General features: G+C 34.6%; 2 long non-coding RNA genes across 2 annotated transcripts in view; one reads left to right on the top strand and one right to left on the bottom strand.

The window, feature by feature from the left end:
* The window catches only part of LOC117981445 (uncharacterized), a 551,201-nt gene that overhangs the window by 39,045 nt on the left and 484,693 nt on the right, over positions 1–27,463 (bottom strand). Inside the window, exon 4 of the long non-coding RNA XR_010112986.1 lies at positions 22,440–22,517. This is a non-coding gene — a long non-coding RNA (uncharacterized LOC117981445). The remainder of the gene's footprint in view (positions 1–22,439; positions 22,518–27,463) is intronic.
* The window catches only part of LOC117981446 (uncharacterized), a 57,790-nt gene that overhangs the window by 16,755 nt on the left and 13,572 nt on the right, over positions 1–27,463 (top strand). The window contains exon 3 of the long non-coding RNA XR_004672983.3: positions 995–1,103. This is a non-coding gene — a long non-coding RNA (uncharacterized LOC117981446). The remainder of the gene's footprint in view (positions 1–994; positions 1,104–27,463) is intronic.

Below are 27,463 nucleotides of genomic sequence, written 5' to 3'. Positions count from 1 at the left end.
GATGGGGTTTTCCAAATATACAATCATGTCATCTGCAACAGAGACAATTTGACTTCCTCTTTTCCTATTTGAATACCCTTTATTTCTTTCTCTTGCCTGATTACCCTGGCCAGAACTTCCAATACTATGTTGAATAGGAGTGGTGAGAGAGGGCATCCTTGTCTTGTGGTGGTTTGCAAAGGGAATGCTTCCAGTTTTTGCCCATTCAGTATTGTATTGGCTGTGGGTTTGTCATAAATAGCTCTTATTATTTTGCAATGCTTTCCACTAATATCTAGTTTATTGAGAGTTTTTAGTAAGAAAGCATGTTGCATTTTGTCAAAGGCCTTTTCTCCATCTACTGAGACCAGATGGATTCACAGCCTAATTCTACCAGAGGTACAAAGAGGAGCTGGTACCATTCCTTCTGAAACTATTCCAAACAATAGAAAAAAAAAGGGCTTCCTCCCTAACTCATTTTATGAGGCCAGCATCATCCTGATACCAAAACCTGGCAAAGACAGCAAAAAAAGAAAATTTCAGGCCAATATCCCTGCTTAACATCAATGCAAAAATCCTCAATAAAATACTGGCAAACCGAATCCAGCAGCACATCAAAGAGCTTATCCACCACGATCAAGTCGGCTTCATCCCTGGGATGCAAGGCTGGTTCAACATACGCAAAACAATAAACCTAATCCATCACATAAACAGAACCAATGACAAAATAACTTGTTTATTTCTCTAATTTTCCCTGAAAAAATGCTGCCTGTATTTGAAAAAAAAAATGTAAAGCCAGTTTATTTCATTTAAGCGAATGTAAAGAACAGCTCTGCTATGAATAGCCTATGATAGAATTAACTACTGTTTAAAAATTACCAAAAGAATCTTGATAAATTTCTTTATGATTTCTAGGAATGGTTAATAGAAGAAATGTATTTTAAAATTATGTTAGTTCACTTAATCAATTTTTCTCAATATATATCTAAAAACTTTCATTACTTTTCTGCTCTAGGAAGGACCTCAGGAAACCTGCCCAGCAATCATAAATGCTGCTTTCATCCTGCAAGTGATCTTACTTTGCATGCCACTGAGCCACAGGTTCATGAACAAGAGAGTAGAAGGTATGAAGCATAAACTTCTCAGCTGTAAAGGCAGGGTGGATAGAAAGCCAATATAGAAAACACACACTTCCATACTTAATCCAATATTCCTTTTGAATACAAATGAGAGTGATACATATTATGCTAGTAATTAGATTAGAAAAACAATATTTCGGAGGGAAGTCTAAAGGAAACAACAACATGATATGCAAAAGAATTCTAATATATCTTTTCTGTGTTTTTTTTCTTTCAGTCAGATTTATTTATAAGGCCTCTGCCAAACTAATTTAGCTCCTGCTATAGGTACCACTCAGAATTCATTTTCACAGATGCTCTTTTTAATCTTCACAATGCAGAGCTGAGTGGATGCTCTCAAAGGCCCCCTAGTTTCTTGTATGTCTTGTTTTGGAGATGCAGAGTCTTCCCAAAGTGAATATCTGTATTTAACTCAGGTCTACACAGTTTTACATCTCACAGGATTGTTTGGCTAATTTATATCTAACATTATTTCAGGACTGAATATACTGTATAATTGTATTGAGCACAATAGACAACTTCAAGTGAATACCAAGGGTACATCCAGGAAGCTTTTTAGTTTGCTCCATATTAAGTTTTCTTTTCATATTAATCTTGCTTTTCTATTTTTACTCTAATTTTAGATAAATATTATTCCTTTGAAAGTTTTGATGTTCCTCTTCCAAAATCTGGGTTAGTCTGAGAATAAGAACATTTAGGTGATGGAGTCATTAAACGTCCTAACGTGTCAAAATTCATCAACCATATGTCTGTAAAGTCAGTCTACACTATGTAACTGTCCCTCTCAAGTAGTTAAGTAAACATCCCACATTAAAAAAAAATTAGCAACTATTTCTTAATTTTAAATCCATCCAATCTTTTCATGTGTCAGACACATAGCGATAACGATTACAGGAAAATATTGTGAGAACATTTCTCTAGATTATTTCTTGAGAAATGATCTCAATTTGACTTGTATAATGGCTTCATAGAAAAAGAATAGCCTTTGACAATGAAACACGGTCATTACATTAGTTGGTAATATAAAGATAAACCAGATTCAAGTGAAGTTTTCTTAAAACCGGTATTACTTGGACAGTAAAACTCAGGGTATTGTCTCTTCATTTTGCAATTCACTTTTCATTTATGCACAAAGGCCAGATAAGCATTATGAAAAATGTGAGTGTAGCCAAAACTGTCCATAGTTGGCCTTAGCTTATTTTTGGCAAAAAATTAAGAAAATTTTATATTAATAGAGTGCCAAAAAAGCTTTAGATTAAATAGATGTTAGATGATTTGTTTGAAGCTCTACAACTTTAGAAATATTTGCTATATGGGTGTGAATCATATAGCATAGAGAAAGGACTATATTGTATACATTTTTTTCAATGCTTTGCTTTTAAATGAATAACAAATGCAAGAAATATGTTTACTGTTTTATTTAAGTTATTAAAAATCATTGGTAATTTTTTTAAACTGAAACAAATTATATGCTATTATTTTTTAATTTTTTAAATTTTTTAATTCTTTTAATTTTGCAGAGTCTCTCTCTGTCACCAGGCTGGAGTGCAGTGGCACGATCTCTGCTCACTGCAACCTCCGCCTCCCAGGTTCAAGTGATTCTCCTGCCTCAGCAACCCAAGTAGCTGGGACTACAGGCATGTGCCACCACAACCAGCTAATTTTTTTTGTATTTTTAGTAGAAACAGGGTTTCACCATGTTGGCCAGGATGGTCTCAGTCTCCTGACCTCATGATCTGCCTGCCTCGGCCTCCCAAAGTGCTGGGACTACATGTGTAAGCCACCGCACCCAGCCTTGATGTTTAAAGTCAAATTTGTTGAGTTGTAATTTAGTAACAAAATGCCCTTATTTTAATATAGAGTTTTATGAGTTTAGACAAATGTATTTGCCTATGTAGCCATCACATTCAAGATATAAATTGTTTTCATCATCCAAGTGTATTATGAACACCCCTTTGCAGTTAACCCCAAACTCCCACCTTCTCCTGGGTAACTGCAGATCAGCTTTCTAGCAACATAGATTGGATTTGTCTGTTCTGGATCCTTTATGTGTCATTCATTGGGTATATTTTTTAAATTAATCCATGTTGTTTCATGTATATCACTAAATTTTAGACTTTTTACCAATACATTTTTTCAATTTAAGCTTTTTGGTTTCTTCACAATAAAACACTCAGTTTAGAAAAAAAAAAAAAACATAGATTTTCTTTTCTTAGTAATGCATTGCAGTTGGAGACACCTGGGTTCCAAAGTTGGCTCTGACATTTGTAAACCAAATGGACATTTGCAAGTCACTCAACCATTCCAACCCTCTACTTCCGGAAAAACTGAGAAACTACCTCTTTACTTGAAATGTTGCAATAAAAATTAATTGAGAATTTGTATAAGGCATCTAGCACAAGTACACAGCAGTAGGCACTCAATAAATACAATGTATTCTTAACAATTATTTCAATAAAACCCATAAAATTTCCCACAATTCTGTATTATTTTTGCCTCACTGCAACCAAAAATATGTGTAACTCCTTACCTAGAAGTTTTATAAACTATACTTTTGATTAACTGTTGCCTCTCACTATAAAATTACAAACCTTTAATGTATATTCTTCTAAAATTGGGATCAAACCTGTCTGTAACTACTGCTCTTGCAGTCTTGCCTTTAACAGTAGTCATATCCATTTATTATTCTTTCATGCACAGTATTTATCAAGAACTTAACATGTGTGGCTGCTCTTCTGAATACTCATTTCATTCAAATCTCTGCCATGTTTCTTTTTATTAGAAAGGATTTTATGGGCAACAAATGTGATGCAGTATTCTCCACCATCCTCTTTCGCATTTGCCTATTTTAGTCCCTTTGTTACCCTTATTCTTGTACACACACACGCGCGCATTGTTGGTGTCTCCAAATGAAGCATATGCTTCATGAGGATAAGAATTTTGTTTTGTTACCATGATATTCTCAGCATCTACAAAAATGCCAAGTGAAGGTAGAAACTCAGTAAGTGCTTACTGATCAAACTAACAGCTCTGATGAAAGCAAACAACTCTCATCATGACTCAGAGCTTTGGGATAAGTGGTCTTACCCCTGGATCTCAGGACAGACTAGCAAACTTCTTTGTGACACAACTGCTCTCTCTTTTTGGGTTATTCACAAAATTTGAATCACTGCTGCTTTTTTTTTTTTTTTTTTTTTTTTTACGTCTGCTTTCTGAAACCCTTCAAACTAACCTTAAGTTGCTACTGGGTTTTCTCCTCTTTTATTACAGAGTAGGTCCAAGTAAGGTAGGAGACCAGCAGCACTTGTTTTCTGGTCACAGCTCTGCTGACCAAAGCAGGATCTGGTCCAGACAGGATAAAGTGACAAAACTGACAGGAACCAGCAGATGGCTACAAAAGCAATTCCTGGCTGCCCTCATTGCTCATTAGCATCAGACACTCCCACCAGCACCAGGACAGTTTATAAACGTCATGACAATGACCCGGAAGTTGCCACAGCTTTTCTAGAAAGTTATAAATAACCCACCCCTCAATTTGCATTGAAAGTTATAAATAAGCCACCCTTTAATTTGCATGTAATTAAAGTGGGTTTACATGAGAATAAATACTGTTGCCAGGAGCCCATAAGTTGCTGACTTTGGATGCACTGCCTACTGAGTTAGATCTGCTCCACAAGGAGTAGTACCATTCAACAAAGGATTGATGTCTAACATCACCAGCTTTTCCTTGAATTATTTCCTGGGTGAAGCCAAGAACTCTAAGAGCTAAGCCCCAATTTCAGGGCTTGCCTGTCCTGCATCACAAGGGCTAGTGTCCAGATGGCCCCACTACTAGTGAGGCCACTAATTGTAGCTTTTTAAAAATTTGCATGCTATTTATGTTGCATAATTTTCTACTTTCCAAATAATTATCTTAAAGCAAGCTTAGTTTTTTTTTTAAAAAAAAACCCAATTAAATGTAACCAATATTTCTAATTTTTCATAAAAATCACTAGGACTTAACTTGTTGAACCTGAATTAGAAAGACATGCACAAAATCACTTTTAAGTTCTTCCTCCTCTTCAAAACAGCCTAAATCTTCTAAAAATAATAACAGCTATGTTTATTTAAAAATTCCATTTTATAATAGTTTTTATAATTTTTTTATTCTTTAAAGTATTTCAAAGGAAATTTATTTTTTTTCAGGTAGAAGCAAAGTGATACTAATAAATTTGAGTATACTAAAATATCATGGTCAACAACTTTCTACAGGTAGTATTATTCCACAAAATTTCAACATATATATGTCAAAGTTATTACTCTAATATTTTTCTATTATTGTTTTGCCCAATTAGAGTGAATTTTATTCTGATCTTGTCTAGACTGAAGCTGGCACCATATTCAATTAAGGTAAATTCTATTTCATTCCCAAAAAAATTACCATATTTATTGTACAAAAAAAATTAACAGGCTTTGAAAACAAGTTTCTGTTCTTCCTTTCAGAGAAGGAAATGGCACTCATGTTTTCTGAATTCCAAGTTTGTATGATGTTCTTTTTCATTTCTCTTGTACTTGAAATTTAGTGACTTCTGGACCAGGAGATAAAGGATTTTTATCTCTGTATTCTCAGAGTTTGAAAGGAAAAAGAAAAAAGAAAAACTAAAATGCTTCTTTTCTTGTACTGAACTTAAAAAACAGTTTTACTCTAGATTTTAGCATTTGTCAGCAGGCTTAGATGAAAGAGAACAAATAATTCTGCTTTTCCTTTATGAATTTGTTAAAATTTTTAGAGGATCCAAATACGTGAAATTTATCTTCATGACAAATGTTACTGATGACAAACAGTAGTTCAGATTTGTCTTCTCTAAGCCCAGATATTTTTAAGCTATGCATCCTTTTATTTTCAAATTGATTATAAAATCCTTAGTCTCATCTCTTACAATCCCTGGTCTAAATTTTAAATGTGGGGGATCATTTTGTCTGTGATAAGTACCATCATTAAGGTTAATAGAGGTGCTGGAGGAACATCTGAGTCATAAAGTTAAGGACATTTAGGGGATACTTCACAGAGAGATGATTGTGCAAGTGGTATATGAATGCTCAACTGGAATGTTTTCCAGTCCAAATAGATAAATAGAAGTAGAGGAAGATTCTCTAGGTAGAGGGAACATCTTGTACTAACACAAGGGCATAAGCTTTTCTGGGAATGATAAGAATCCCTGCACAGCTCTCAGACAGAATTTATGAAGGACATTTAAGGATGCAACTAGAAAGATAGATTAAGGTCACACTGGGAAATTCCAATAAATAATATTCAATCAGCTGCAGAATTTGAACATTTTCTTCTATAGTAAGTAGCCTTAGGTAGCTTTGAAATCCAATTTGTATTTTAGAAAAATCACTCAACGGAAGTGTGAAGACCTGAATTAAGCAGTATGTAATTACCTATTAACACATAACAATTATCCCAAACAGTCCACAACACAATTTGGCCTTTAGCCTCCAATAATACACATCCTTTCCATATGCAAAATATACTCAGTGTCTCTTAAAGCCTCCAAAAGTCTCATCCCATTGCAGCATCAGCCCAAAGCCCAAAATCTCATTATTTAAATCAGGCCCAAGTGCAGAGAACACAACTGATGTGTAGTTCTATAAGTAACAGCTCTTTGAGTACAGTTCCTTGTGGCCTGTGAAATAAAGAGATAATTTATCTGTCTTCTGATTACCCAACATTTTATGATAAGACAAGCATAACATATTCACTATAGATATTCTTGTTCAAAAAGGAGAACGTGAATTTCACTAAGGTGTCATTGATCCATAACAATTCTAAAATCCAGCCTGCATGATTTTTTTCTTTTTTTTTTTTTTTACAAAAGACAGCCTGTCTTTGCAGCTGAATAGTTTTATCAGCCACCATCCTGTCAGTAGAGTTTTGGGGACCAAAGGCTCTTGGATATTTTTTTCTTTCTTGCCTTTTTCTGTCCAAGCCGGTGATGATCCGCATATATAACTGCATTAGTCCATTTTCTGTTGCTTATAACAGAATACCTAACACTGGATAATTTATTTTTTTAATTATTTTTTCCAGTTATGGAGGCTGAAAAGTCCCAGATCAAGAGGCTCCATCTGCTGTGAGCCTTCTTGCTGGCAGGACTCTCTGCAGAGTCCCAAGGTGGTTCAGAGTATCACAGGACAAAGGTGCTGACTGTGCCAACTCAGGTCTCTCTTCCTCTTCTTAGAAAGCTACCAGTCCCACTCCTGTGATATTCCATTAATCCAATAACCTATTAATCCACTAATGGATTGATCAATTTATGAACATAGAGCCTTCATGACCCAATCACCTCTGAAAGACCCCACCTCTCAATATTGCCACTTTGGGGATTAATTTCAGCTTGAGTGTTAGAAGGGATAAATATTAAAACCATAGCAATTACTCTTTTAAAAACTTTGTGGGTGTCCTATGAATGTTATTTGGATTTAATCCACTATATAAAAGCCACAGCCACAAAAGTTTTCAAGATAAGCCTGCTTGTTTGTTGGGATCCTGCTAAAATGTCTAAAGAACAATGCTGTTAAGTTTCCTAGAAGCTTTATAGTTTGATTGAGAGACACTTGGAGGCATATTTTATCTGCCCAAGTAGCATTCCACTGTTTATTTGAGACTAAATTTTGTCTTTTCGACACATTAGGCCGGGCGTGGTGGCTTGGCCAGGCGTGGTGGCTCACGCCTATAATCCCAGCACTTTGGGAGGCCAAGGTGGGTGGATCACCTGAGGTCAGGAGTTCAAGACCAGCTTGACCAATATAGTGAAAACCTATCTGTACTAAAAATACAAAAGTTAGCCTGGCGTGGTGGTGAGCACCTGTAGTCCCAGCTACTTGGGAAGCTGAGACAGGAGAATTGCTTGAACCTGGGAGGTGGAGGTTGCAGTGAACCAAGATCTTGCCACTGAACTCCAGCCTGGGCAAGAGAGAGCAAGACTCCATCTCAAAAAAAAAAAAAAAAAAAAAAAAAAAAAAGATTTTACAGTCACACCTTTAACTTCGTCTTTGGTCCCTATTTTCCTGGCAGTCTGCTAGATTGGATATTTGCTCAGAAGTAATTTCTTAATTTTTACATCATTTGCCACCTGCAGATTTTTTTTTTAAATCATCAAGTCCTGGCTTACTTCTTTTTTATATACTTTCATTAGTTTATCTCTCACTTCTCACATTTTACTATTAGCACCACAAAGCTGATGGCACTTTTAAAACTCTGGTTGAAAATCCCCTTAGCTGTATTACATGGTTAATTAGACATATTTTCTGCTTTTCACAGAACTGCACTAAGAGGGTTGCTAAACTTTCTGCTACTACACAATACAGTTCCTCCTTCTTTCAGTTTGCAGTAACTTTTACCTCACTTTCCTGTAAGCCCTTACTAAAGACCTTATTAAAGCTCATGCACAGCTTTATAAAAGCCTTGGGGGCTACTGATATGGTTTGGCTGTGTCCTCACCCAAATCTCATACTGAATTGTGTAACTCTCACAATTCCCTCATCTTATGGGAGGGACTTTGTGGGAGGTAACTGAATCATGAGGGCAGGTCTTTCCCATGCTATTCTCCTGATAGGAAATAAGTCTCACAAGATTGGATGGTTTTATAAAGGGGAGTTTCCCTACACAAATTCTCTTCTCTTGTCTGCCAGCATGTGAGAGGTGTTTTCACCTTCTGCCATGATTGTGAGGCCTCCCTAGCCACATGGAACTGTGAGTCCACTAAACCTCTTTCTTTGGTAGATTGCCCAGTCTCAGGTATGTCTTTATCAGCAGTGTGAAAACAGATTAATACAGCTACCTTAAGGCATTTTAGGCTTTCACTAGTACTTTCCTCAGAGCCTGCTTCCTGCTTCCAAAACCATCCCTACATTTTAGATATTTACTGTGACATCACCCCACTTCCAGGTGCTAAAATCTATATGTACGTATCTGATGTTATGGGCTGAATCATGTCCCTGCAAAAGTTATTACACTGAAGTTCTATCCACCAGTTCAGAATGTGACTGTCTTTGGAGACAGGACCTTTAAAGTGATAATTAAGGTAAAATGAGGTCATACTGGTGGGCCTTAACCCAATATGATTCATGACCTGATAAGGAAAGGAAATTAAATAATAGGCACATAAAGACAGAGGAAAGACCATGTAAAGACAGAAGGAAAATACAGCCATCTATAAGCCAAGAAAAGAGGCCTCAAAAGAAATTAACCCTGCTGACACTTTTAGATATGAAAAAAGATGCAATCTCTTCATGCTGCTATAAAGACACATGCACACATATGTTTACTGTGGCACTATTCACAATAGCAAAGACTTGGAACCAGCCCAAATGTCCAACAGTGATAGACTGGATTAAGAAAATATGGCACATATACACCATGGAATACTATGCAGCCATAAAAAATGACGAGTTCATGTCCTTTGTAGGGACATAGATGAAGCTGGAAACCATCATTCTCAGCAAACTATCACAAGGACAAAAAACCAAACATCGCATGTTCTCACTCATAGGTGGGAATTGAACAATGAGAACACTTGGACACAGGAAGGGGGACATCACACACTGGGGCCTGTTGTGGGGTGGGGGGAGGGGGGAGGGATAGCATTAGGAGATATACCTAATGTAAATGATGAGTTAATGGGTGTAGCACACCAACACGGCACATATATACATATGTAACAAACCTGCACGTTGTGCACATATACCCTAGAACTTAAAGTATAATAAAAAATATATGTATATATTTAAAAAAAGAAGACTATGGGGAAAATAGAATCTTTATAGGAGAAATTGACAGCAATTAAAGTCAATATTTCAAAGAAACAGTTACATACTTGAGGAGAATGTTTAAAATGAAACAAAATGTAAGCACGATGCCAAGTATTCTGAGATAAGTCAGGAATGGTAGGACAAAATGAGGCAGACAGTACAAAGAAATATGGAAGTGAAGGTTTTGTGTTTTAGTTGTTGGCTGTAAAAAGACAGGAATGTAAAGCCTGGTGCAACCTGTACTGCCACCATCCTAATTGAAACTATCATTGCCAGCTCTCTGATGGCCCACTACTTCTATTCCATTCTACCTTCAACTTATTCTTCATTTTGACTTTTCTATTTCCCCAAAACATAGACATACACAGAAGCACACGTGCACACACACACACACATACTCACACACAAACTTTTTGCTTAATCTTCACTGTTCTTAAGGAAAAAAAAGGCCCAAATCTTTTACAGAGTTAATGATTTGGTCCACGCCTTCCTTTGTAGGCCCTTTTTTTTTTTAATATTGCTACAACATCTCTTAGTGATTCTTTAAATCTCTGTTCAATCAACAGTTCCTCAGATAATGTTTGCTGATAAGAGGAGACTATATTAGATTCTCATTCTTCTCAGAGAACCATTTTTTGTACTTCAGAGTTATTTATCTCAGTTTGTAACTGCATATTCATTAGTGTAACTATTTAATTAATATTTGTCTCTTCTACAAAAAACAAGGTATCTGAAAGGATAAAATTTGTCTTGTTCTACCTACCACTGAACACTCAGCAATTGACACAGTGCCTCACCAAAATAAGAGCAAGAATATTTGTTTAATTAATGATTACATAGGTTCAAAGAATTCCAGGTTCTGAATAAAATTGTAGTATAATATTCCTTCCTTATAACCTTATTTTCTTATTAGTTTAGGCAGTGATATGGTTTGGCCATGTCCCCAGCCAAATTTCATCTTGAACTGTAGCTCTTATAATTCCCATGTGTTGTGAGAGGGACTCGGTGGGAGATAATTGAATCATGGGAGCAGATTCCCCCTTGCTGTTCTCATGGTAGTGAATAAGTCTCATGAGATCTGATGGTTTTATAAGGAGAAACCCCTTTCACTTGGTTCTCACTTCTCTCTTGTCTGCCGCCATGTAAGATGGCCTTTTGCCTTCTGCCATGATTGTGAGGTCTCCCCAGCCACGTGGAACTGTGAGTCCATTAAAACTCTTTTTCTTTATAAATTACCCAGTCTCAGGTATGTCTTTATCAGCAGCATGAAAACGGACTAATATAGGCAGAGCAATGGCTCTCTGCAGCTTGGCCAGCACTATATTTTTCACATGTTAAAAATTTTTGGATGAAGTTGTTTTAGTAACTCTACAAAGGTCACTCCAGGTTGCCCAGTGTCTTCATGAAAGTAATCAGTGTTCCATCTCCAAGGTACTGTTCTCAACAAAGCTTGGCTCCTGGACTGATCCGACATATTTAACTTCCTTCCAGCCAAGGATTGCCACTTTGAATTCCTGAACCCTTGGTAGTATATCAACTCTTGAACACATTCCATATTAATCAATTATAATTAAAATATCATTATACATTTAACCACTATATTAACATTTAGTGTCTCATTGTCCTCTGATATTTTCTTTTTTAATCCACCCTAAATGTTATAGAAAGAGTTGTCTATCTAACATGCGAATGTATTTATGTAACTTTTCCCATTAAAAATCTTTGACAGTTAATAATTTTATACAGAAAAGGGCATGAATTAATTATCATGGTATTGAAGATACTTCAAAAGCTAACCTTAATTCACATTTCCAGCTTCTGTTCCACTGCTCTCTACTTTACCATATATCCTAGAGTATCAACAACTCAAAGTTCATGAAAAGATATGTGCAAAGCCTAAGGCATTCCCATACATTTTAACAGCTGGTTTGTTTGAGATATTTCACATGCCATAAAACGTATGTTATTAAAATATGCAATTAGTGGGTTAGTATAGTCACAAACTGGTATAATCCTCACCACTATCTAATTCAGAGAAAATTTATTACCTCATAAAAAAACCCCGTGTCCAGATCACATTCCCCCTTGCCTCTAGGCCCTGGAAACCACTAATATACTTTCTGTCTTTATGGATTTGTCTATCCTGGACATTTCATATAAATTGATTTATACATTATGTGGTCTTTTGTTTCTGTCTTCTTTCACTTAGCATAATGTTTTCAAGGTTTATCTATGTTGTAGCACATATCAGTATATCATTATTTTTTATGGATGAATAATATTTTATTGTATGGGTAAGTCATATTTTGTTTAACAATACATCAACTGATGGACATTTGAGTTGTTTGCTTTTTTGCTTATTATGAATAATGTTGCTATGAATATTTGTGGACATGTTTGTTGGGATATGTTTTCAATTCTCTTGTGTAGAAAGTAGGAATAAAATTCCTAGGTCATATGGTCAAACATTTTTTTTTTTTTCTGAAGATACTGCCAAACTATTTTCTAAAACGCCTGCCTCATTTTACATTTCTACCGCTAATATAAAATGCTTTCCATTTCTCCACATCCTTGTCAACTCTTGTTAGTGTCCATACATTTAATTATGAACATCTTAGTGGACATGAAATAGTAACTTATTATAATACTGATTTACATTTCTCTGATGCTAATGATATTGGCCATCTTTCTATGTTCTTATTAGCCATTTGTATATCTTTGAAGATATGTTCTTTGCCCATATTTTAATTGGTTAATTGTCTTTTTATTGTTAAGTTAAAAAAGTGTTTTATATAATACAGATTCAAGTCTCTTATCAAATACTTGACAGCAAATATTGTCTCTCATTTTTAGATTATATTTTCACTTCATTCATAGTTTATTTTGATATACAATCATTTTTAATTTTGATGAAGTTTAATGTATTTCAGTTTTTATTGGCTGCTTGTGTTTTAATTGCCATATGTAAAAAACTGTTGCCAAATTCAAGGTCACAAAGACTTAAATCTCTATTTTCTTCTAACAATTTTATAGTTTCAGCTGTTACAGTTAGATTTTTGCTCTATTTTGAATTAGTTTTTGTATATAGTATGAGATAGAGGTCCTATTTCATTCTTTTGCATGTAGTTATCCAGCTGTCCCAACACATTTGTGGAAATGTTATTTTTTTCCTTCATTAGATTGTTGGCATCCTTGTAGAAAAACATTTAATCATTGTCTATTTGTACTACTATAAACAGTATTTACAAAGAACAGAGATTAATTAGTTAATTAATATTCTCACAATCCTGAAGGCTAGGAAGTCCAGTATCAAGGTGGTGGCAGGTTTGTTTTTCTGGTAAAGGCTGCCCTCTGCTTCCAAGATGGCTTCTTGTTGCTGCATCCCCAGACAGAAGTAACACTGTGTTTTAACATGGCAGAAGATGGAAAGACAAGTGAGCTGACTGTTGCGTGAAGCCTCTTTTATAAGGGCCTTAATCCCATTCATAAAGAGCAGATCCCTCAAGACCAAATTACCTCTTACAAGCCGCACCTCTTACTATCATCACATTGGCCATTAAGTTTTAACACCTTACTTTTGGAAGGGACACACTCAAACTATAGTAACCATAAATGTATTTATTTGTAAACTTTTAATTCTAACCCATTAATCTATATGTCTGTTTTTATTCTATTACCACACTCTCTTGATCGCTATAGATTTATAGTAAGTTTTGGAATCAGGATATGTGCATCCTCCAACTTTGTTCTTCTTTTCTCAACATTTGGCCATTTTGTGTGCCTTTAATTTTTATATAAGTTTTAGAATCAGCTTATTACTCTTGCAGAAACAAGCAGCTACAATTTTGATAGTGGCTTAGCTAAATCTTAAGCCCAGTTTGAGGAGTATTAGAACTTCAAAATTAAGTTTCATATACCATAAACACAAAATGTCTTTCCATTTGTATGAATCGTCTTTAATTTCTTTCAAGAATGTTTTTTAGTATTCACTGTATAATTCTTGCACTTACATGTTAAATTTATTTCTCTGCATTATATTCTTTATACATTGAATTTTTTACTTCATTTTCTATTTATTCATTGTAAGGGAATAGAAATACAATTAATTTTTGTATATTGATACTGTACCTGCAAACCTACAAAACTCATGTTTTAGTTCTAGTAATTTTTCAGGGAATTCCTTGGGATTTTCTATATTCAAGTTCATGGTAGCTGTAAATAGAGATAGTTTTTATTTTTTTCTTCCCTAATTGTCTCTACTACAATGTGAATAGAAGTGTCAAGAGAAGATTTCCTTGTCTTGTTTCTGATCTTAGAGAGAAAGCATCTAATGTTTCACTATTAAGTATAATGTTAGCTTTGATGTTTTTCATAGATGCCCTACGTCAAATTGAGGAAGTGTGTTTCTGCTCCTTAGTTTTGTGAATGTTTTTGTCATTAAGAGTGTTGGTTTTCTTAAATATTTTCTGTGTGTCTCTAGGGATAATCATGCAGATTTTGTCTTTTTTTCTTAATATGGTATGTTACATTAAACAAGTTTTCTATTCTGAAACAGCCTTGCATATCTGTGATAAGTCCCACTTGGTCATGGTATAAAATTCTTTTTATATGCTGCTGGATCAAGTTTACTAGTATTTTGTTGAATGCTTTTGTGTCTATATTTGGAAAGGATATTGGTCTGTAGCTTTCTGTGATATTTTAGTCTAGCTTGGTATCAGGGTAGTACAGGCTTATGTAAGTTGGGAACTCTTTCCTTTTCTTGGACTTTTTGGAAGAGTTTTGTGAGGGGTTGTTTCATTAAACGTTTGGTCAAAATAACCAATGAAGGCACCTTGGCCTAAGCTTTTATTTGTGGCCTAAGTTTTTGATTACTGGTCCAATCTCTTCATTTGCAACAGGGCTTTCTCATTTTCTGTTTATTCTTGTGACAATTTCTTATGTCTCTCAGGAATTGATTCATTGCATCTAGGCTATTTAAATTTTTGGCATACAATTGCTCATCATATTCTCTTTTTTTGGTCCATCTAGCTAAAAGTTTGTCAGTTTTGTTGATCTTTTCAAAGAACAAGGTTTTGGTTTAATTGATTTTTATATTGTTTTGTATAGTTTGTTTAATTTATGTTTAATCAAATCTTGACCACTTTTGCCAGTTCTTCTCATTGTTTTTATTGAGGTACAGATTTTTAGAGGGCCTTACTCTGTCATTTACACTATTCCACAGTTCCATACTTTTGAGATGATAAAATTATATTCACCCATCCTGGCCACATTTAGTTATCAGCTACCCAGATATGAAGGTAATTTGTCTCTGAAATCTGTCTTCCATTTATCAGTTTCAGCTGATTATAGTATGTGGGTAGACATCACTAAGATTACTAAGATTTTCTATGTGTATCCCCTCCCAAAAAGGTAAACTTATTAAAAAACTACCTTCCTAGATCAAGGAGAACTCATCTTTAGTCCAAAACAATTATCTGATAAATTAATTCTAAACCTAACTAGAAAATTATTTCCTTTGTCTACGATGATTTAGAGAATCAAAGCAATTTTTGGAGTCAGATAGAACTACTTTACTATCTGAGACCTTCTATTTATTACATGTGTAAAATTGTTGAATATATATGGGAATTACTACATTGATTATCAAATGAATGAGTGAATATAAACATACAAATATAAACATATTTAGTAAGGCACTATGATTTGTTAAACCCTTTAACATGAATTATCTTATTTATTCATCATTTCTATGCAGCCCCGTATTTATATGATATTTGAGTAAGAGTAACTAAGATTTTCTGTGCCTTTATCCATAGAGGGAGTTTTCAAATGCATTATCTCATGTTCCCTGTGTAAAATACTGCAAAGTCATTAAAATTATCAACCTGTCTAGAGAAGTTCTAATGTTATAACTTAAATCTATGCCTGGGATCCAGGTTCTGAATACAATTCCAAACATTTATTCACTAATCTGACTTGACTAATTTATTGAACATTTGATACATTTTTTGATTAATGAAAACATTAAGTCATGTTTGAATTTTTTGCCTATTTAACCCACTTAGAGATTTTGAAAATATGTTTAAAGCTTAAATATGTCTGAAACACTTGAGATGAAGATATATTTCTTTTTCAGGTTTCAGGAAAATAAATGTGAATTAATGCTTGGAGAGTGTGTGCTTTGCCCTATTCACGATATATAGATGTGGAGAAAAATTCAGTTGCAACCTCTTTTTGCTTCAGTATGCATCAGTAAATCTCCTGATAGCACAACATTTTCTGTGTACTGGATTATAATGATGTACACATCATTAAAGACTAATACAGGGAATCAATTAACTTAGACCCCAAACCAGCACAAGGAATTGGCAGTCCAAGTGGAAAGAACCACTGAGCTTAAATGTATCTCTAATACCACTTCCTAGCTGAAAAGTTATAGTATTTTCCTCTACAGTGGTTCTTCTTGATACAAGGGCTAGTGTGTTCTGCATATGATTTGGGTTGCTCTCAAAAACATGTTTGCTGTCTTAATAAGTTCTCAAGAGACAGCAAAGAAAGTAGGGTTTCTCATTTACAGAGCTCACAGTGATTTAAAGCATTCATTATAAGTCTACCTCATGTGAATTCATGTTTCATATAAAGCTGCTTTGGTCTGAAATTGCACACAATATTCAAAGCCTATGCCCAAAGTCTTACATCATAAAGAAAAATAAATAAATTGAGAATGTGCATAGCAAGTGAACCATGATGTAGGGCCCCTGGTTTAATAGAGGTCATTTACAATGCATTAATATTTGGAGATAACTTTTCAAAAGGTTGTGACATAGACTTTCTTATTTGCATAAAATTGGATGCAACATTCCATTGGTTAGTTGGAGTAAATGTTCAAAGTGGCAATCCTCAAAAAACATGGCTCAAACTATAATTGTAAATAGACTACATGGAATGATGTTGAAATAAATGTGAAATGCATTATATTATTTTACCTACAAGCTGATTATGATACAAAGAGAATAAACAAGTAATATTAGGTGATCCTTAATGGAAAAAAATCAAAATGATCTATAGTTGTTTTGTTGAGGGCATAATGACTCTTATATCTCCACCAAATAAATTTTGTCCCTATAGCTCAATCTCTGATATCTCCTATGTGTGTATACTAGTAGATTTCTAGTTTACACATTATCTAGACAGAAAAGAGGATTTATTTGAAGAGTCTTAATTAAGGAATGTTTTAACTGGTCCCACTGGATGTTACCTAAGATCTTACTTTTGCAAAAACATAGATATGCATATATATACATATGTATGCATGTGTGGGTACCCTCCATTTACATATATATGTATATACACACACGTGTATATACACATAAAATGTATACATACATAAATGTGTGTATGCACGTGTGTGTGTATATATATTTAAATGGAGGGTGCCCACACATGTGTGTGTGTGTATGTCATTTTTATTTATTTCATTCAATTGGATTAAAAATAATTCTATGCTATTTTGGTGGTTTTGCCACTATGATTAATTAAATAAGTTAAAGATATTGTGAGTGATTTAATTTTTCATCCTCTGAAACCTTTAATTCATTTTTACTTCAATTCTCCGCCACCTCATTTATTTTTTATTTAAAAATTGAATCTATTGTTATATAGCATAGCAGACATTTAACATTTTTATCTGTCTACAATCTACTTACTTTTGCTTAATAAGACTGTATTAGAACCTTACTTTCTTGCTTCTAGGCAATGTCGGCTTTCAAGCTATGAGACACTGTATATATATATATATATATATACACACTGTATATATACGCTATATATGCATACATACATATATATGCATACATGCATATATAGTACATATATATGTATGTACTATATATGCATACATGTGTACATACATATATAGTGTATATACACTATATATACATATATATATATATATATAACTAATTTACCAGATGAGACCAAAGGCTTCCAGCTTTGACTGGGACCCAGAGTAAGAGGACACTCTGCAGTAGCCTTGGATTCAATGAAATTATGTTCCTCTACTCATACGATCCAAGATATACAGTGCTGCCCTAAATGACCCTATCAGATCAAAGGTCTAACCTGAGCTTCTGTTAAGCACTAATACAATAATCATAGTAGAAGCCTCAAATTTGCATCATCTTTGCCTACTGAGGCATCTGCTTTATGAGAAGTAGATCTTGGCTTTTTGCCATGCCCTGGCAGATACTGAACATCCAACCATGGCACACTGAATGATCACACAGCCTAAACTGCCAATTGTGAACTGGATATTGTCTAATTCACTACTTCCCAATCCGGATACATCCAGTACCAATATATCATCGAATAGCAGTAAAATACATGGAATTGTGCATGAGCAACATATGTTGAACTGACAAATCTCATGCACAGATCACTTTATCTTCTTGTGAGACTAACTCATGTTACAAAGCTCATCATCCCTCACACCACATCTATAGCCTCATGTGGCTTCTCCATGATGAGTTAACTGAAAAAAATAACATTCCAGCCTGGCTTTTGGATGTAGCTTTATGAAACAAAAGGACCCATCAGAATCAGTCTGCTGCCACATTGCTTTCCATTCTTAGAGAAGTCCTCCTATGCTTGCGAAACTTCAAATGCCATCTCTTGATTTCCGTTCTCCTAGAGGAAATATTGAATATAAAAAATACAAACTATTTTAAAAACCAGAGATTGATTTTTCTGTCCCACTTTTATTATAAAAAGTACAATGACAGGCCCACAATGAAATTATAACTTTTCTTACAGTCGTTTCCTTTTCATGCTTGTTATGCTTCTGCCAGCACTATCATTTTTTAAATAACCAAATACTTCAAACACTGTCGAGATAGCTCACAATATATTGCTTCTGACCAAGAGCTAACTTGACAGTTAAAAGAAAAGGAGAATAAACCAATGCCCAAAGGATTAACTGGCAATGCCGTTGGGCACATTATTCAGAAGTAGCTGGCTTTAATGCATGTTAGTATACCTTATTATAATTCAGTTATAATAATACCATCTTGGAGAGAATGTCTGTGAGGTGGGTTGGAATGCTATCTTGCAGGATCCAATGTGTGTGTATACATTGCTGTGTGTGTTTGCTTGTGTATGTATGTGTGCATGCACCCATGTGAATCCGTTTCTCCCACAGCTACAGTATTTAGTTTTCAGAATCATTTAGAAGGTAGATATGAAAATATCATTTTGTATTGTTTTTCTTAAAGACCTAATCACAAAACGTTTGCTTCTCAGCTCTACTGGTTGCAATATATAAAAATCCTATAAGGAAATGCTTCCACTGGGGAATATGAAAATACTTCGATTTGGTTGAACTCTAGGCGAGACCTCCCAACTGGCCATTTTGAGATTTCATTTCCTAGTAAAAAGAAGCAATCAGGAGGTTAATACACAAAAATCATAGCAAAAAATCAAATGGAGGATAATCCCATTTAAAATAGCATAAATCCTAAAATTATTTATAAATAATAGGACTTAGAGATAAAAAAACTATAAAATTTTACTAAAAAACAGAAAACCTTAATAAGTGAAAAGAGGCAATATTGTATGGAATGACACCACGTCAAAGCTATCAATATGTTTAATACGCATGTGTTTCTTTGTATTTTTCTCCCAGTTATAAATTTTCTTTCAATTTCTACAAAATCCCAAGTTTTGGAATTTTAAATTTTTTATGAAGGGATAGATTTCCAAAAATAAATAGGAATTTATGAATTTGAGGACTAGTGAAACTCAATTTAACTGCTAATACTTTATATTCTAAAGCCACTGTGATCAAAGCATGTATTAACTTTGATAAACAAATAGAACAGTTGAGTTCAAAATAGATCTGTGTGTTTATGGAAATCTAGTACCTGAATGAATTGTTCAGGAAGAAATCGAAAACTTGAATAGAAAAATTAATGCAGAGAAGACTAGAAAGGTATGTTGGAATATTGGCTGCCCTTCTTCTTTCTGCTATTTTCTGTTTCCCCTGAAATTCCTATTGTTTACAAATGCCTTCTCAATTTTCAGTCTATATGTCTCCAAATCTCTTAAATTTTTTCTCATGATTTTTTTTACCTTACGCTTTCTTTTATTTATTCTTTTTAAAATGGAATTCAGTTGCACAGAATTAGAATACTCATAATGCTGAGTTTTTACAGTTCTCACTATGCAATTATAATCTATCCATGATTCTGGATATTAGCCCTTTGTCAGATGAGTAGGTTGTGAAAATTTTCTCCCATTTTGTAGGTTGCCTGTTCACTCTGATGGTAGTTTCTTTTGCTGTGCAGAAGCTCTTTAGTTTAATTAGATCCCATTTGTCAATTTTGGCTTTTGTTGCCATTGCTTTTGGTGTTTTAGACATGAAGTCCTTGCCCATACCTATGTCCTGAATGGTAATGCCTAGGTTTTCTTCTAGGGTTTTTATGGTTTTAGGTCTAACGTTTCAGTCTTTAATCCATCTTGAATTAATTTTTGTATAAGGTGTAAGGAAGGGATCCAGTTTCAGCTTTCTACATATGGCTAGCCAGTTTTCCCAGCACCATTTATTAAATAGGGAATCCTTTCCCCATTGCTTGTTTTTCTCAGATTTGTCAAAGATCAGATAGTTGTAGATATGCAGCGTTATTTCTGAGGGCTCTGTTCTGTTCCATTGATCTATATCTGTTTTGGTACCAGTACCATGCTATTTTGGTTACTGTAGCCTTGTAGTATAGTTTGAAGTCAGGTAGCGTGATGCCTCCAGCTTTGTTCTTTTGGCTTAGGATTGACTTGGTGATGCGGGCTCTTTTTTGGTTCCATATGAACTCTGAAGTAGTTTTTTCGAATTCTGTGAAGAAAGTCATTGGTAGCTTGATGGGGATGGCATTGAATCTATCAATTACCTTGGGCAGTATGGCCATTTTCACGATACTGATTCTTCCTACCCATGAGCATGGAATGTTCTTCCATTTCTTTGTATCTTCTTTTATTTCATTGAGCAGTGGTTTGTAGTTCTCCTTGAAGAGGTCCTTCACATCCCTTTTAAGTTGGATTCCTAGGTATTTTATTCTCTTTGAAGCAATTGTGAATGGGAGTTCACTCATGATTTGGCTCTCTGTTTGTTATTGGTGTATAAGAATGCTTGTGATTTTTGTACATTGATTTTGTATCCTGAGACTTTGCTGAAGTTGCTTATCAGCTTAAGGAGATTTTGGGCTGAGCCAATGGGATTTTCTAGATATACAATCAAATGTACAAGAAAAAAAACAAACAACTCCATCAAAAAGTGGGCGAAGGACATGAACAGACATTTCTCAAAAGAAGACATTTATGCAGTCAAAAAACACATGAAAACATGCTCACCATCACTGGCCATCAGAGAAATGCAAATCAAAACCACAATGAGATACCATCTCACACCAGTTAGAATGGCAATCATTAAAAAATCAGGAAACAACAGGTACTGGAGAGGATGTGGAGAAATAGGAACACTTTTACACTGTTGCTGGGACTGTAAACTAGTTCAACCATTGTGGAAGTCAGTGTGGTGATTCCTCAGGGATCTAGAACTAGAAATAGCATTTGACCCAGCCATCCCATTACTGGGTATATACCCAAAGGACTATAAATCATGCTACTATAAAGACACATGCACACTTATGTTTATTGCAGCACTATTCACAATAGCAAAGACTTGGAACCAACCTAAATGTCCAACAATGATAGACTGGATTAAGAAAATGTGGCACATAGACACCATGGAATACTCTGCAGCCATAAAAAATGATGAGTTCATGTCCTAGGGACATGGATGAAATTGGAAATCATCGTTCTCAGTAAACTATCACAAGGACAAAAAACCAAACACCGCATGTTCTCACCCATAGGTGGGAATTGAACAATGAGAACACATGGACACAGGAAGGGGAACATCACACTCTGGGGCCTGTTGTGGGGTGGGGGGAGGGGGAAGGGATAGCATTAGGAGATATACCTAATGCTAAGTGACGAGCTAATGGGTGCAGCACACCAGCATGGCACATGTATACATACGTAACTAACCTGCACATTGTGCACATGTACCCTAAAACTTAAAGTATAATAATAATAAAATAAAATAAAATGAAATGAAATAAAAAAATAATCTATCCATGAAAGGATGAATTTATTTATTCATGTATGGATTTATTCTTTAATTTATCAAGAAATAAATTCCTTAATTTATTAAGGAATAAATTGCAAACATACCACTTTTTTCCATTACATCTTCCTGCATATTTTTATTCATATCATTAGAATGAATATTGCTTTACTATACATAAATACATGTACATATATTATATGTATATATATATATACCTGCTTAGACACGATACTGTTATTTTACTTGATTTTAAACTCAATAGTATCATATTGCATATTACTAAGATTTATCCATGATGTTGTATTTGGTCCTTTAGAACAATTAAAAATGTTTTAAAAACTTTATTTTACCTTTATTTATTTCATTTCTAGTGTTCTTCATTTCTTTGTTTCAATCCAGGTTTCTTTACGGTGTCGTATTACTTCTCTCTGAAAAAAAATTGTTTCTTATAGTTTATTTTGCTATTAATTAATTCTTTTGTTTATATTAAAGGTCATTATTTTTTCTTAATTGCTTAAATTAATAAACCCTATTTTTAGAGCAATTTTAAGTTCATAGTGATTGAGCCGGAAGTACAGAGAGTTCCCATTATCAACATTCTGCACCAGAGTAGTACATTTGTTATAATCAATTAAACTACATTATCACTCAAAGACCATTGTGTATATTAGGGTTCATTCTTGGTGGTGCATATTTTATGAGGTTTACAAATGTACAATGACATATATGTACCATTATGGTATTATACAGAACAGTTTCACCACCCTCAACTCCGCTGTGCTCTGCGTATCCATTCTTCCTTTCTCCTAAACATTGGAAATCACTGATTTTGTTTTTACTATCTATAATTTTAACTCTTCCCGAATATCATATAGTTGGAATTATATAGTATGTAGCTGTTTCAGATTAACTTTCACTTAGCCATATGCACTCAAGATTCTTCCATGTATTTTAATGTCTTATAATGTCCATATAATGTCATGCTTATATTTTTAGTATGAAATAATATTCCATTGTCTGGATGCACTACAGTTTATTTATTCATTTACCTACTGAAATACATCTTGATTGTTTCCAGGTTTGGCAATTAAAGCTGCTATAAACATCCATGCACAAACTTTTGTTTGGACATAAATTTTCAACTCCTTTGGGTAAAGTATTATTGCTGGATCACACGGTAAAAGCATATTTAATAAGAAATTGTCAAACTACCTTGTAAAGTAGCTGTACCATTTTGCATCCACCTGCATTGAATGAGAGTTCCCGATACTCTACATTCTAATAAGCATTTGGTGTTTGTCAGTGTTTTGATTTTTTGCTATTATTTTTAATGGCAAAACCACAATTACTTTTTCACCAACTAATAGTAGATATGTAATGGTATTTCATTGTTTTAATTTGCAATGATATATGATGTTGAACATCACTTCATATGTTAACATGCTATTTTGTGGTGAGTCCCCAGTTATTATGTAAATAGAGTCTATCTCTTTCACTCTAATAATTCTTGATTTATACCTCTGGGTGCTCTGGTTTTCGGTGCATATATTATTTACAATTGTCATGTCCCCTTGCTCCATCGATTCCTTTTTAACTATGTAATGACCTTTTTGTTTCTTTTCATGGTTTTGTCTTAAAGCCTATTTTGTCTGATGTAAGTATAGCTACTTTTTCACATTTTTGGCTTCTGCTTGCACAGAATATATTCTTCTGTCCCTCACTTTTAGTCTATATATGACTTTACAGGTGAAGTGAGTTTCTTGTAGGCAAATTATAAATAGGTCTTTTTTTTAATTGTTCAGCAGATCAGTTTTTAGAATTTAGACCATTTACATTCAAGCTTGGTATTGGTAAGTGAAGACTTATTCCTATCCCTCTGTTTCTTGTTTTCTGGTTGTTTTGTATATGCTTTGTCTATTTCTTCCTTCCTTATTCCTTATGTGATGGCTTTCCGTAGTGATAATGTTTGATTCCTTTATCTTTCTCTTTTGTGTGTCTTCTCTTCCAGTGAGCTCTTTATTTTTGTGGCTCAGACTGTGTGGTTTTTTATGGACACTGTGGTGAGACTTTGTGGGAGATGAGGAGGGGGACACTGAGTAGGCTGGTCCTCAGTCATCTAAGTGGCATGTGCAGACACTGGCAGTGGCAGTGGTGTGTGCCTCAGGTGGGCCAATCTTTGGGCCCTATGCATGGTGTGTGGGCACTGGTGATGGCAACAGTAGGCTGGGTGGGCCAGATTCTGAATCTCTGGGTGGCATGCACAGGCACCAGTAGGCTGGAAAGTCTGCTTCCAGGGTTTCTACATGAGGTGAATGGACACCAGCAGTAACCATGTTGGGGTAAGCAGGCCAGTCCCTGGGCCCTGAGTTGCAAGGCCTGGGTTGCAAGGGCTAGCTAACCTCTGGCCCCTGGCCTTGCTGCTAGAAGGGAGTGGGGTCACTGTCTGTGGAAGTGGCCCTGGGAAGACTGCTTTCTGGCTCTAAGGAGTGCATACTTCAGTTCTCTATGTCCTGAGGGCAGACTTCCTGATGCGCTGGACTGCCTGTTCCCCAGGGTGTAGGGTGTTGTGCAAGCAGTTTGGGTTCCAGTGATGTGACTGCCCCTGGCTCCAGTCAGCACAATAATGCTGCAGCCCTCTGGGTGGATGTGAGGGGATGTTAGCAGGACCCCAGGCATGTGGAGATACAGGAGATATTGGGCCCTAGGTCAAGATGTAGTCCAGTGTTGTCTCTGCTCTCAAAATGGTGTCATGCTTGAGCAGCTTGGGTACAGCATGAATTCCCTCTCTAGAACAACGCAGCCTGAGTCCCTCAGCATATTCACCTGCCCAATCTTCAACCTTTCTGCCACCAGAATCGTGAGCCAAATAAACCTCTTTTCTTTATAAACTATCTAATCTCAGGTCAGGTATTCTGTTATTAGCAACACTAAACAAACTAAAACATTGTGGTAAGCTAGGATGCTGTCTCAAAATTTTAGATAGAGGAATCCACAATTTGTTCTCTTCGATATTAACTTTCTCATAAACGAGCATGTCCTATATTTGAATGTGGACAAAAACTGAATATCTTTTCAGTAGAAGAAATATTATGTTTTTTAGTCAAACAGATACTAAAATTTAGTCTTTGGGAGACAGTTTTTTAATTATAAAATTTAAATTGTTTTTAAACATTAAATCTACCTAAAAATCACCAAATAAAGTGAATACAACTTTATTTGCTAAAATGAACTTAAGCCCCATAGGACTTGGGTTACATTTTTAAACTTCTGCATCCAAAAGAAAATGTCAAGCTAAGTTCTGACTCAAAACTTTATGCCCCAAATTAGGCCTCTAATCAAATATCTTGTTTATAATATTCCTGTATCTAATTTATCTCCCCATAAACAACCAAGAATTAGAAACGTCAGCCTTACTAGAAAGCATATTTTCTAAACAAAGTTTTATCAATGTTGCAACTCATAGTGCTGAGCATTTTAAATGAAGTTATCAATGTGATGCTGAACATTATTTTGAGATTTTGAAAGTTCAGAAGTATACTATTAAATAATGTTTTAGATTCAGTTTCATTTATTATCTCTTTGAGATTGTTCAATATATTCTCCAAGTTCATCTTTATTCATTATCTTAGAGATAGTCATATTTATGGACTATATTTTTAACAAATATATTTATGAAAAATTGGAATTCCTCTGTATTTGGAGATTATAATCAATGTATAAGAGGCAGTGAAGGGAGTTATTTAAAGATAAACACATTTCTATTAGATTTATTTCTACATGTGTTTGCTAAGTAACTAGACAGAATTGATATTAAGGAGATTTATTCAAATGTACTTTATGAGATTTTGGTTTAAACTTGGGTCTCAGATATAAAAAGTGCTGAAGTTTGAAGAATAAAATTATTGTTTACATTTCAATGCTTAGAAGAATTATCTGGGTAAAGCAAGTTGACTCTCCCCCAGGAAGCCTCTCAAGATGGAATTATGCTGGTAAATTTGCCACTGTTTGACATTTTTCCATTAGTCTTACTGTCTCATAAACTCTATGCCACTGTTTGACATTTTTCCATTAGTCTTACTGTCTCATAAACTCTAATGTGTCCCATATTAAGAGTTTTCTAATAAGACATACTAAACTAATTTATGATACAAGAATATACTTTTGTTTTAGTTTACTCTAAGAAAAAGGACTGGTGTTTAGCCATCTAGCTAGCACTTTAAGCAAGATACTCAAAGATCACTCTATCTTCAGGAAAAAAGCTTTTTAAATATAATGATAAATAAACTTGCTTATTTTATTGGGCAGTACTAGTGCTATGAGCAGTGTTATCTCTCTCCAGAGAAATGGCATATGGGAAACCTATTATTAGAAAGTTGTTCATTGTTAATGGAATCAGATCAAAGTGGGACCTAATGGCTCTTGTTTTAGTTACAAGGTAAAGAAAAGGAATTCCTTCAACTCTACTAAAATATATCTTTCAGATATAATCTTTCTTGATTTTTCTATAAAATTTAAGAGTGTTGACTCTAACTTTCTTCTTGAGAGTTCTTTTTACTTACTTGATTCCATGTTTACTTAGATTTCTCCCTTCTCATTGAATACCTATCCATTTATTTTGTGGATTCTTTCCCTGCTCTTTTTTTGGAGACTTTGAATTCCTTGTGGTTATTTCTCACTCTGTGACTCTATGACAATCAGTGATTACATTCACCATGGCTTTCATTGTTATCTATATAATGGTAACTCCCAGCTTTCTCTCTTGAGTTTGAGGTATCTATATCTATATCCAATGAAATACTAGGCATTCTCTTGGTTGTCTTACAAATATACCAACCTCCTTTGTTTACTGTCTTACTTGTGACACTAATATTTTCTCTTTTTATTCTTTTTTTTTTTTTTGAGTTTCTGAGTTTGAACCTTAAGAGTCAATCTTGACGCTGATCTTGGATTACTTTAACCAAGTCTCTCTCTGAGAGGTCTCCCCTGACACTCTCAGGTACCTATTTCTGTTATTGGAAATCTGTTGCCTCTAGAATTTCCTTTTATAGCACGTCATGCATCTCCAGAGAGAAGTTAAGTGCTTATAGAGCACGAACCGTATCTCAGTTCATGGCATATAACAGATATTTAAAGTATTTGTTGAATAAATGTCCATATAAATACATTTTTGTTTTATTTTTTAGTTTTAGCAATGCTTAATTCTCCTTGGATTTTTCTGAATATGAGATTTTCTAGTGTTTCTCTCCTATGCTTCCAGGAGGAAACACTCTTACTAGGCTTGGCATATTCTTTCTCTAGATGTGTCAGCACATTCACTTAAATTGTAATGTGATCTAGTCTAGTAGAAACAGACTTAATTTGTACTTTTCAGAGA

This window comes from Pan paniscus, chromosome 7 (assembly GCF_029289425.2).
Source record: "Pan paniscus chromosome 7, NHGRI_mPanPan1-v2.0_pri, whole genome shotgun sequence".
Taxonomy (NCBI): domain Eukaryota; kingdom Metazoa; phylum Chordata; class Mammalia; order Primates; family Hominidae; genus Pan; species Pan paniscus.
The sequence above is the reverse complement of the archived record's forward strand: the minus strand, read 5'-3'. Positions and strand labels throughout refer to the sequence as shown.